This window comes from Bos indicus x Bos taurus, chromosome 13, assembly GCF_003369695.1.
Source record: "Bos indicus x Bos taurus breed Angus x Brahman F1 hybrid chromosome 13, Bos_hybrid_MaternalHap_v2.0, whole genome shotgun sequence".
Classification (NCBI taxonomy): Eukaryota; Metazoa; Chordata; class Mammalia; order Artiodactyla; family Bovidae; genus Bos; species Bos indicus x Bos taurus.
The window spans coordinates 70,775,928-70,788,623 of record NC_040088.1 but is presented as its reverse complement, the minus strand read 5'-3'; the positions used below and the strand labels follow the sequence as shown (position 1 = coordinate 70,788,623).

The 12,696-nt window shown below is 47.1% G+C and overlaps 1 protein-coding gene across 19 annotated transcripts in view; it reads right to left on the bottom strand.

Moving 5' to 3' along the window:
• CELF2 (CUGBP Elav-like family member 2) overlaps positions 1 to 12,696 on the bottom strand; it is an 884,302-nt gene that overhangs the window by 96,240 nt on the left and 775,366 nt on the right. The gene's annotated exons all lie outside the window — the stretch shown is intronic.

The window sequence follows — 12,696 nt, the reverse complement described above, 5'->3', positions numbered from 1 at the left end:
GTTAAGGCCCCCAGGTCTTGTCGGGGCCACAGGGTGGGTAAGGGCGGCGGGCCTGGAGCTCCTCCGAGCTCCCCCCGACTGGCCCACAGCTTTGGATGGCACGTGATAGGGTTTATGCTTCATCTTCGGAGATGAGCCCTGTCCCCATCTGCCCTCGCCCCTTGGACAAAGAGCCCAGAGATGGAAGAAGACAGGGAGGCCAGCTGGACAGAGACAGGACATTAGAATGCAGATTGTGGAGTTAGGGCTGAGAGCCTGGGGTTGCAGATAAAGAAAAGAACCCTAATAACCTGAATGTTAATGAGCTGACGTTGGTGAAGCTACGCTCCTTTGAAGAGAGGTGCTGCATTTATAATCATGTCTGCAAAGCAGCTCCTCTTCAAGTAAGGACCGCATCTGATACGTGGCTCCGTCTCAGTGAACCTGGTGTCAGTCACCTTGGACCCAAGTGACCAGGAAAATCCGCCTCTCACACCTGCTGTTTGTGGGAACCTCAGTCAGGGCCTGAGAGCGTGGTTTCACGTCTTGGGCAGGGTGAGAGGCTGAGGCCTCATGCCCCAACGCATGGGGTGTCAGGACTGATCCTCGGGACAGGGGTGCTTGGCTGGCTGTGGGGAGGGCAGTCCTGGGTCCAGGGGCTCTGGCCCTCAGGTGGGACCCCCGTGCAGCACCACGAGAAGGGGTGATGGGAGTGCTGAGGCTTCAAACTGGCTTAAGATGGCTGCACAGGGAGCCAGGGTGGTTATCGGGAGCTGTCGGTGAAGCCAGGGACCGGCTGGGGACACATTTCCTGCTGCAGGAATGGGGGTGCCCAACGGGGCTTAGGACCTGTAAGCCTCTGCGAGCCTGCAGAGTGGGGTGCAAACTTGACAGGTGCCAGAAGTACTGGTCTGAACCCGATTGTCTGTCCACTCCCCCTTATGGGCTGTGCCACCCTGGACAAGTCGCTCCCTTTCTCTGAGGTTCAGCTTCCTTACTAGCAAAGGGGCTGGGTGATGCCTACCTCGTGCAATAGCTGTGACAATGCCAAGTGCTATATCCCGAAAGCCTCCGTCCATCGGGGGCCTGACACCGGGGCCACTGACAGCTGTTACTACGTAGTGATTTTCATCGTCGTGCGGCGTTAGCCTCTCGAGTCTGACTCCCTAGCCCCTCCGAGGGGGCAGGCATCAGATCAGAATCTCCCATCTGGAGCCCAGGCTATCGGGGAGGCTGAGGGACTGTGACTTTAATTCTGGTGCCATCAGTCCTGTGCCAGGGGAGGGCAGAGAAGTTAATTTAATCTTCCGGAGCCTCCGCGTCCTCCGCACAAGGTGAACGCTATCACTTCATCCCGAAATGTTTTTAGGACAGGCAGCAAATAAACAATATCAGAAAGCCGTCTACAAACACAGCAACTCACAATGCATGTGGACCAGGGACAGAGACCAGACAGAGGAAACCCACCTCCATTCTGGAGCCTTGGCAGGTTAGACACCCTCGTCAGGCCAAGACCGACCTGCTGGCGTTCATCGCCTTCCCTGTCCTTTCTCTGTTCCCTGGCAGAAGAATCACGAGCGCTAAGCCCCTGCTGGTCCTCACGCAGAGGGGAGCAAATGGGCTGGGAGCCTCAGAGTGGAGCATCACATGTGGGATGGCCCGCCACGTCTGCACCAACTCCTCTGCCATCGCCACCCCACAGCCGCAGCAGGTCACTCAGAGACGTTTACGTTCCTACCTATGGACCCACGCTCCTACCTAGACAGGTTTCCTTGATTTCAACAAGACGTTAGTGCAGTCAACGCACAGGCGCCTGAGAAGGGCTTTAAGGGTCACAGCAGTCTGACCGCTTCAGCCTTTGGATGAAGAAAGGATGGACTTGCGAGTGTTTCTGGAGTACTCGAGGGGAGGGGGTGGCAGTGCAGACATGAATTTTGAGTACTGATGGCAAGTGAGGACGTCAGAACAGCAAAGGAGACAGACGGGAACACGGGTCACACTGCACCCTGCCCCGCCCTGTCCCGAGCATCCCGCAGCCGCTGCCCTTTCTCCTTTCGTCTCCGTGACTCGCGGGTGGTGAGAGCAGGAATGATCTGGTCCTGAAACACTGCTTTGTTATCCAAACTTTACTAGCCCTGTCGTAAGATGCTTCCTGAGCATCTGTGCACTGTGACACCACGAGCAGAGGACACGTGAGGTCCCCCACCGGCCCCAGGCGTTGCTCTCCTTCCCTTGCTCCCAAGCAGACTGGCTCCAGCCGGCAGTGGAGAGCCAAGGCTCCCTCTCCCGGCCTCCCTGGCCCCAGGTCAGCCACTCTGTTTCCTGGTGCCTGGGGAAGACCTCTGGGCTCCTGGAGAGCGCTCCTCACAGCTCCCCGTGTCATACACACTGTTCGGTGGCCGAGTTGGAGGCTCTGAACTGGCCATCCCAGCTCCCCCAGACGTCTCGTGAGTTGGGCTCGCCCACCCGTGAAAGAGCAGAGGACTGCCCAGCTTAACGGCCCTGTTTCGGGTGATGTGTTCTCACACAGACCGCCCACTCTAACGACGGAATCCGGACTCTTGCCCAACTTTTAAACATTTCCCCTCTCATCTGACTGTCATAATCCCTTCCTCCACAGTTCCATCCAGACCTTTAGTCAAATTCATGGGTTTCCCCCCAATCTTCTCTTGAATGAAATCTTACCAGCCTTGTGGGAACAGAGATTTGTGTAACTGAACGGAATACTGTTAAGTCCCTGACACACGGGGGGCTTCCTGGTGGCTCAGCGGTAAAGAATCTGCCTGCAATTCAGCAGATGTGGGTTTGACCCTTGGGTCAGGGAAGATGTCCTAAAGAAGGAAATGGCAACCCACTCCAGTATTCTTGCCTGGGAAATCCCATGCGCAGAGGAGCCATGGCAGGCTACCGTCCATGGGACTGCAGAAGAGTCAGACACGACTGAGCGACTGAACCACCACCACCACCTGCATAGGAACCTTCACGGTGCCAACTTCCGAAGATCCAAATGTGTGCTGACACGTTCAATCGCGTGAGTGAGTCTACGGGTCTGGGGTACACTGTCACACGCGAGCACTGTCTACAAGTGGCTGTGCTTTAGTGTACCTCACGGTGAAGTACTGCGTAGAGTACGGCAGCATAGTATCTTTATCTCAAGCCCAGGATGTCTGGAAGCAAGTGCAAAAGCAGTAGCCTACAGTCAACTGTGTTAGTCGGGTATCTAGGCCAACTTTCTTGGACTTACCTACAAATCGGGCTTATGCAAGTGCTCCTGAAATGGAATGTGCTCTTGGAACAGAACTTGTTCGTACGTAGGGGACTTGCTGTATTCCCAAATGATAAACTCTGAAATCTAACTATGACTTCATTTTGCCCTCCATTCCCTTCAGACCCCAACCTTTCTCAAACAATGCCGTAGGCGACAGTGCGGATGTGGCCGAACACCTGTGCTATGTTACCGGCGTGCACACTCGGGCAAGCCATTTCCTTCTCCAGAGGATCTTCCCAGACCAGGATCGAACCCGTGTCTCCTGCATTGGCAGGCGGGTTCTTTACCACTGAGCCACGCAGGAAGTTGCTAAGCTCTCCGAACAGTCCTATTAATTAGGACTGTTAATTAGGTCCGTCCTATTAATTAGGTCGGTGTTTGAGACTGTGTTGTTTGCAAAACAAAACTGGAAGGCCTCCCACTGAGTTCTGTTACCAAAAAAGTGGTGTAGCTGTTTCCTGATTTAACCCTGGGCTTCGCACCTCAGCCATTCTCAACTTGCCACCATTAAGGATCCCTCATGAATCACCTCTCACAGGCTTCCTTGCTTTAAGGAGGCCATATTCTTTAAAAAAAAAAAACAAAAAACTGATTTTTCGCTTAAAGTAATCAAACCCAAACACCAGGAAATGCCCAAAGTTACTGAATGGATTGTTGGCCTGTCCAAAGCAGAAGCGCCCACTACACAGGTAGCTTGTAAAACCTTATGGTGGGTAAATGGACAGTTTCCAACAGCCTTAAAAATTTTTTTTTATTGGAGAATAGTTGGTTTAAAATGTTGTATTAGTTTTTGCTGTACAGCAAAGTGAACTAGTTATACATACACATCTATCCACTATCCCTCTTTTATTTGAGATTCTTATCCCATGTGGGTCATTACAGAGTATTAAGAAGAGTTCCCTGTGGTATACAGTAGATCCTTATTCGTTATCTATTTTATATACACTAATGGACTGTTGTCTGTTAGTTGCTCAGTTGCATCTAACTCTTTGCGACCCCATGGACTTTAGCCCATCAGGCTCCTCTGTCCATGGAATTCTCCAGGCAAGAATACTGGAGTGGGTTGTCATTCCCTTCTCCAGGGAATCTTCCTGACCCAGCGTCTCCTGCATTGCAGGCAGATTCCTTATCATCTGAGCCACCCTGGAAGCCGAATAGGGTTTTTATAAAGTATTAAAACATACCTTCCCAGATCCCCTGGGATTGGCCTGAAGCCTGTAAAGAACCAGGCCAAGGATTTCTTCCTCCCTCCAACTTTCTTGGGTTTAAGCCAATGAGCTGGTCAGCAATCCTGCCACACCAGGCTGAGATCCCTTCGGGGCTGGTTCTATACCCTGGACCTGTTTTTACACTGGCTTGGCTCTGGAGGTGCAGGTGGTGGGGTGGGGGCTTCTGCACCCACCCCTCCCAGGAGCTCCTCCGCAGTCACACGGTGGTGCTCTCCATCACAGGCCTTTTAAAGTGATTTTATTGATAAAAAGGACTTCCCTGGTGGCTCAACCAGTAAAAGAATCCACCTGTAATGCAGGAGACACAGAAGACATGGGTTTGATCCCTGAGTTGGGAAGATCCCTGGAGGAATGGAATGGCTACCTGTTCCAGTATTCTTGCCCTGGAAATCTCATGGACAGAGGAGCCTGGCGGGCTACAGTCCCTAGTAAGAAAGCACAGGCACAGTAGGGAAAACAGCCGCTCAGGGCTAGAAAGGCCAAATATCTCGGCCCTGACCACATTCTGCAAAGGTGAAGTTTGAAGAATGTACACCCAACGGGTGTCCTGACATCGTCCCCAGCAAAATACATGTTATCTCTTGGGTTGCTCCCCGCAAAACTTCACACCTACAGAAACTGTCAAGCAGAAATAATGTCTTATAAGTCTATTTCTTCAGGGGCTCAGAAAGCTTTACATACATTATCTCACTCAGCACCTACTCTTCTCTTATGGAGGTGGAAGGCAGGGATTATCATCATTAAATGGCAGTTGTCAAGTGCCGTTCTACTTGTGCTGTGAATCAGTTATGATCCTAAGCTGAAACAAAACCCAACCAAACAACAAACGTGAAGAATTACACAGCTTGTGAAGTCTAAGTTAAGAAAAGTGACTACCAGGTAAGGAATAATATGTGGGCAGGCCAAACAGAAAATGAGATTTTCTATTTCTTCCTGTCTTTATTTGACTGAACTGATAACCACATGTGGATGTGTGTGAATGTCTTTCGTGTAGGAATACAGAGATGTACATAAATATATAGATCTCTATATGTGAACCAAACTATCATTATATACACAATTCAGTTCAGTCACTCAGTCGTGTCATACTCTTTGCGACCCCATGGACTGCAGCACGCCAGGCTTTCCTGTCCATCACCAATTCCCGGAGCTTGCTCAACTTCATGTCCATCAAGTTGGTGATGTCATCCAACCGTCTCATGCTCTGTCGTCCCCTTCTCCTCCTGCCTTCAATCTTTCCCAGCATCAGGGTCTTTTCAAATGAGTCAGTTCTTCACATCAGGTGGCCTGACTCCCCTGTTGAAACTCCATAGGAACCCTGATTTCCATGTGAGAACTGAAGAGGAACCCTGAGGTTCCTGCCTCAACTCGAGATGAGGCCCTTGTCGACTGCACCAAGTCGCGAGGTATCCTGAGAGGCCCCTCACAACTCGAAAGGATTCCTGACTTCTCAGAGACAACATGAGAGGCTCCCTCAGATCCCTGTGGCAACTCGAGGGAACCCGCACTTCCTGCGGCAACTCGAGAAACACCTTGAGATTCCCCCTTCCATGCGAATTGAGGCCTGATTCCCCTGCCATGACTCCAGAGCACTCCCGTGCTCGCCCTTGCAACTTGAACGGAGACTTGACTTCCCCGAGGTAACAGGAGAGGTTCCCTGAGTTCCCCGGCAGTGACTTGAGAGTGAATCCCTAAGGGCCCCTTGCAACTCGAAAAGAGACCTGACTTCTCTGAGGCAATACAAGCCGGTCCCTGAGATCCCCGTTGCAACTCGAGAGGAGCCCCACGGCAACCCCCACCCCTCCCATGATCCTCCCACGATCCTCCCACCAATCTCCCACCACCCTCCAATCCACCCTCCCATTCATCTTCCCACTACCCTCCCACCTTCCTCCCACCATCCTCCCACCACCCTCCATTCCACTCTCCCATTCATCTTCCCACTACCCTCCCACCTTCCTCCCACCACCCTCCCAACCACTTTCCCATCCATCCTCCCATCCATCCACTCACATCCTCTCACATCCTCTCACATCCTCTCATTCATCCTCCCATCTACCTTCTCATCCTTCCAGCACCCTCCCACCATCCTCCCAGCATCCTCCCACCACCCTCCCATCCACCCCCCATCCACCCTCCCATCTCTCCTCCTATCCACCCACACTCTCATCATCCCTCTCATCTACTTTGCTTCCCTCCCTTCTTGTCTTTCCTTCCATATAGTATTTATTGAGGGTCTACTGTGGGATGCAGTAGACCCTGGTGATGCAATAATGAACATGGCACAGTGATCCTTTTTCCAGAGGGGTGCAGATAGGGAAGCCATATGGTGTCCCTCTATCTTTCTTTGGATGAAATCTCACCCAGAATCACAACACAGAAAGCCAATAAATCCTAGATACACTAGAGCTCCAAAAGGTCAAGTTTATAAACCACAGATCGAGCTAGATCCTCCCATTTTATGTATAAGAAAACAGGTTCATCCTACTCGACCCTACCCAACAGGGGTGGGAAGATGAATGGGAGGGTGGTGGGAGGGTGCTGGGAGAGAGGTGGGAGGGAGCTGGGTGGGTGCTGGGAGGGAGGTGGGAGGGTGTTAGGCAGATGGTGGGAGGGTGGTGGGCGGGTGCTGGGAGGGTGGTGGGCGGGTGCTGGGAGGATAGTGGGAGGGGTGGGCTTTGCCGTGGGGCTCCTCTCCTTGCAAGGGGGATCTCAGGGACCGGCTTGTATTGCCTCAGAGAAGTCAGGTCTCTTTTCCAGTTGCGAAGGGCCCATCAGGATTCCTCTCGAGTCACTGCCCGGGAACTCCCAGATTGTGGCCAAAGTTTTGGAGTTTCAGCTTCAGTCCTTCCAATGAATATTCAGGACTGATTTCCTTCAGGATGGACTAGTTGGATCTCCTTGCAGTCCAAGGGACTCTCAAGAGTCTTCTCCAACACCATGGTTCAAAAGCATCAATTGTTTGGTGCTCAGCTTTCTTTATAGTCCAACTCTCACATCCATACATGACCAATGGAAAAACCATAGCCTTGACTAGATGGACCTTTGTTGACAAAGTAACGTCTCTGCTTTTTAATATGCTATCTAGGTTGGTCATAGTTTTTCTTCCAGGGAGCAAGCATCTTTTAATTTCATGGCTGCAGTCACTACCTGCAGTGATTTTGGAGCCCCCCAAAGTAAAGTTTCTCACTGTTTCCATTGTTTCCCCATCTATTTGCCATGAAGTGATGGGACTAGATGCCATGATCTTAGTTTTCTGAATGTTGAGATTTAAGCCAACTTTTTCACTTTCCTCTTTCACTTTCATCAAGAGGCTCTTTAGTTCTTCTTCTCTTCCTGCCATAAGGGTGGTGTCATCTGCATATCTGAGGTTATCGCTATTTCTCCCGGCAATCTTGATTCCAGCTTGTGCTTCATCCAGCCCAGTGTTTCTCATGATGTACTCTGCATATAAGTTAAATAAGCAGGGTGACACTATACAGCCTAGACATACTCCTTTCCTGATTTGGAACCAGTCTGTTCTATGTCCATTTGTTTCTTGACCTGCATATAGATTTCTCAGGAGGCAGGTCAGGTGGTCTGGTATTCCCATCTCTTTAATACAGAGATACACATAATACATAGATATACATAATATGTAAATATATAGCTCTCTCTATATGAAACAAGCTATCATTATATACACATGGAATCACAAATCTGCATGCATCTTATATTTTGGAGTGTTTGGGCAAAATCATTTTTTTGAATAAAACTCAACTTGTCTACAGGTATTTTTCTTTAACTCATTTGGGTATTAAATATCCAAGAGCAATTTATTAAACACTAACTATACATAAGCACATTGGCTGGATTTGTTTCTTAAAGATTTAGTTACAAACATCACAGTAGCTACTATAGGTCTCTGGAACCTAGAATGGCGCCTGACCAACCATAAAAATTCAGTAAATATTTGTTGAACAAAGGTATGAATATTTTGTGTGTTCTCCATGGCACAGGAGTTTGAGGACTCAAACCTGTTCATACTGATCTTTTGCCCTTTTTTTTTTCACCTCTCTAACAATTTTCAATAAAAGGTACCTTAGGGGGAAAAAATACTTTGAGCACAACCTCGTCAGGCTTTGATTCAAATGGGATGGTTTAGGGGGAAATTTCCATGATAGGAAGAGATGGAGTTTGAAATATTTTTATGACAGAAATAACGATGATGATGATGATAAAATAATCACTGCAGCTCTGAGAACAAAGACATTAAGTACATATTAATAATCAGAAGAGGTGGTGCAGAGTGAGTCCCTGGAAAAGCATTACGGTGGGCAAAGTGAATTCGCTCCCAGTGCCAGTCACTGCTGCTCTGCTGCAAGAAACGAAGCCCCAGCACTCCTAAGAGGACACTGGGGGACAATTCTATGGAGGGTTGTGTTCCAGGCCATCGGGGAGGGCTGCCCGCCCACACAGGGCCAGCCAGGAAGGGGGGCATTCACGCCATGCAGGCGAGCACATGTGGCCCAAGAGGGCATTTCATTTACAGCTTCCTCCTGGTGGATCAAGCCCATTGGTTTTTATCTCTCAGATCTACGTGTCATTCCCGTCTGCCACGGCTAACATGCAGCGCTCTGAACAAATGTGCTCTTAGGGCAGTAACTCCTTAATATAAACTGCATTTAATAAAACTGGTAGGGACTCTTAGGAAGGAGGGAGGCAGGCTTGGAGAAAGTGGCTGGAAGAAATTTGCAATTAATATTCCAATTTCTCCTTGCCGTTCAAATTTAAGAGCTTTTTCAAAACTGTATTCGTCTCTGTTATTACATCCTTAATTAAATTAATTTATATGGTGAATGCTCTAACGATGCTGCTGGAGATTTTCAATCAAAAAGCCTTATTGCAAGAGACAATGTGTGTGAAGACCTTGAAAAAGAGTGGTGCTAGGCCTGGAGCAGGGGGATATTTGGCCCTGATTATTGAAGAGGTCATAGCAGTTTTCCTGGGCCTCCACTGAGGTCGTTACTTTATTTTTTAATTAAGCTAAATTAGGTCAGGGAAAACAAAATGAATCTCGAGAGTTGCCTTCACAGGGTTTTTCTCTCTGGGAAGCACCATGGCAGACGATGACATTTCTATTGAGTAATTCTACCAGTGAGGTTGTGCCTGCCCGAAACCCTAAACAAAGACAGTACCTCTCAGCCTGCTCGGCTGTATCATCAAAGGAGAGGCAATCAGGATTTGTTCAAGGACACAAGTGGCTCAGCTATGGAACACGTCAGGCTCAGAAGTTAGTACCAAGGCCAGTGACACATCCAGTGGTCCTTTCTGCACAGACATGGTCATAGACTCACGAGGGGTTTCAAGGTCACGTGCGTGCTGTAACTGTAGAGCTTTGCTGCCTGGCACACCAGAAGCACCCGACACTCATGAGCGGTTTTTGTTAACCTAATGTGCCTGTGTGCTCAGTCGTGTCTGACTCCTGGTGACCCTTTGGACTGTAGCCCGCCAGGCTCCTCTGTCCATGGGATTCTCCAGGCAAGAATATTAGAGTGGGTTGCCATTTCCTCCTCCATGGGATCTTCCCGACCTGGGGATCGAACCTGTGTCTCCTGCGTTGCAGGTGGATTCTTTACCTGCTGAGCCATCAGGGAAGCTCTAACCTAATGAAATGTTAGTAATAAATCATGCCCTGTGTGTAAGATTTGATCTCTTCCTTAAGTGTCAAACCACTATCTCTAGAGCAGAGTGTCATCAATCCAGAAGGACCACCCAACCCTCTGAAGCTCATTTCTTGCTCCCTATGTAGAGCTGCTGAATTTGCTCCCTTATCTTCTAAGAGTGTATTTCTAGGATTTATTTTGAGCATTTCAGAGGATGTAAGCCCCTGACAGACCCAGTGTCTTTCTCAGTCACACAGTAAGAGATAGGCTTAAGAGATGTGTCCTTGATGACTTTGTGGTGCTAAGTAACGCCCTGATGCTTCACCCTACACCCCATTGAGGAAAGGGTCTCTATAATCCACACATTACATAGGAGGAAGAGTGCATGAAAGAATGTTCAACTGCATACAAGAATGGCCCATCAGCTTTTCTTTCTTTTCCATATGAACCAAGTTCTTTGTTTCTCTCAAGAATGAAAATTCCTTGACATTCACCAAGTTTGGTTGCATGATGAAAAGTTCCATATGACAAAACACATCAACTGCAAGAGAAAATTAAACAGGAAAAAAAAAAAAGGCAAACCAAACACCCAGCACTATTTGATCTTGTTTTAAATGGAAAGTTTTGGACACTTTAGAAAAAAAAAAGGCAGCAAGTGCCTTTTTAATGGATTTTATCCACAGGAGAAATGATTACAACCAGAAAAGCTTTAAAGTGTCAGCTGGTGATGCATTTTTCTTTATCCTTTTTATTTTTATTCAGAAAGAAACTGAAGGCATATGGCAAAGTGCATCATTAATTTCTTATTAATTTCATAATAGGAAGGCAACCAGTTAAAATAGTAGTGCTACAACTTTAAATTACTGAACTTGCTTGGTATTTAATGAGAGATTTAGCACAGCAGGGATTCTATTAAATTAAGTTGTGCCTTCACATCACAGTGGGAAAACAGGTGTATATTGGTTTAGAATTATGGAAATGTTGACTAATTCCAAGGCTTGTAATCAAACAGCAAGGCACCCTGTAATATTTTTTCCCCAAGAATATGCATTAATCTTTTATGTCTGGTCCCATTTCTTCCTGTCCACCAAAGCTCCCAGCTGATAGGAAACCACTTTCATGTTCTTGCTGGAGCTGTTAAGGGTGATGCTGATCAGATAAAGCAATACATAAATGCGAGATGTGGGACTCTGCTCCCATTCACCTAATTTGAAATGGCAGATGTAGCAACAGTGTGTGTGCTGTGAAGCCTCGGAGCTTACAAATCAGACCTGACTTCTCAGAATTTTCACTTAACCTGCCTCAAGTAATTGGGCAGAGGAAATTGAACCAGATGAAAAGAAAGCTGAAAACAATCTACAAACCGTCTTTTCCAACCTCAGAATTCTTGTCCTTAATAATGGGTTTCCAAAATCAGCAGCCCTGACTTCTGCATGCAGAAAATTTTAAAGCAAAAAAGAGACATGGGTAACGATTTTTTTTTTTTTTTAAATACAGAAGATGCTATGTGTTTGCTGAGAAAGGGGTCAGAGTAAAATGTCCGATGTCCCAAACAGAAGCAAGCTCATCAGTCATTTGTACGAGTTTCAACACAGCCCATTCATTAACTCTGGGTTTTGAGGAGCATCTTCATGCATGAAAATGGCATGTTAGGAGTTGTGCTCCTTCCAGTGGAGGGGATAAACTCAAATGAACCAAGCTTCACATTAATTTAAAATAGGATGAGATTTGGCACCGATAGACCCTAAATGCTATAATAACAATTCATCATCTCAAGTAATTTATTTAAACACATAGAAGGGATTTTGCACACTAATTACTGGAAAGTATTTCATTCTAAAGGAAGGAATACCAAGTGGTCTCTGGGTTGGATTAGGAGCCTGGGAAATAAAAATTATTTTTTTTTTCTACCATAGACAGTAAATATTTACCTTGGTTGCTTCATTCAGTAATGTAACCTAACACCGCAACCTCCTAGAACTTACACTGGAAAAATTCCATTTATCCAGGGAATGAAGCTGAAATAATACTTAAAAAAACCATCAGACAAAGCACTTAGACCCAGGAAAATCTTCCCTACTAAAAAAGTACCTAAGACGTTTCAGAGAGAAGTAGTTAAATTAAATTAGGAGGGAGAATTCTGGTATTACACTTGCTTTTCTGAATCCCAGTCTGTCTGATTTGCTCACACAAAAAGGGGAAAACCAAAGCACTGTGGTTTGAGACCATAGTTCATAATTTACTACTTTTTTGTTATTACCAAGTTAATGTTTTGAAAAACTTTTACTGAGTATCTTGCCACTAAAATATATGATTTTCAATGGAGCTAAGGTGAATTAAATCTTCTCTGGGGGTGACAGGGTATCAAATGACTTGTGTACATAGGTTTGCATGACAGATAAATGATAAGACATTACAATTATACCCTGAAAACATTAGGGACATGATGTTATTTTTCTTTTACTCTTATCAAACCAGGTTTCAATAAAATCATTAACGCAGCACTGCTTACCAGAGGTTCTTCATTATCAGCAACACACATTCTGCCATTAAATAAATTCATCCCTGATATCTG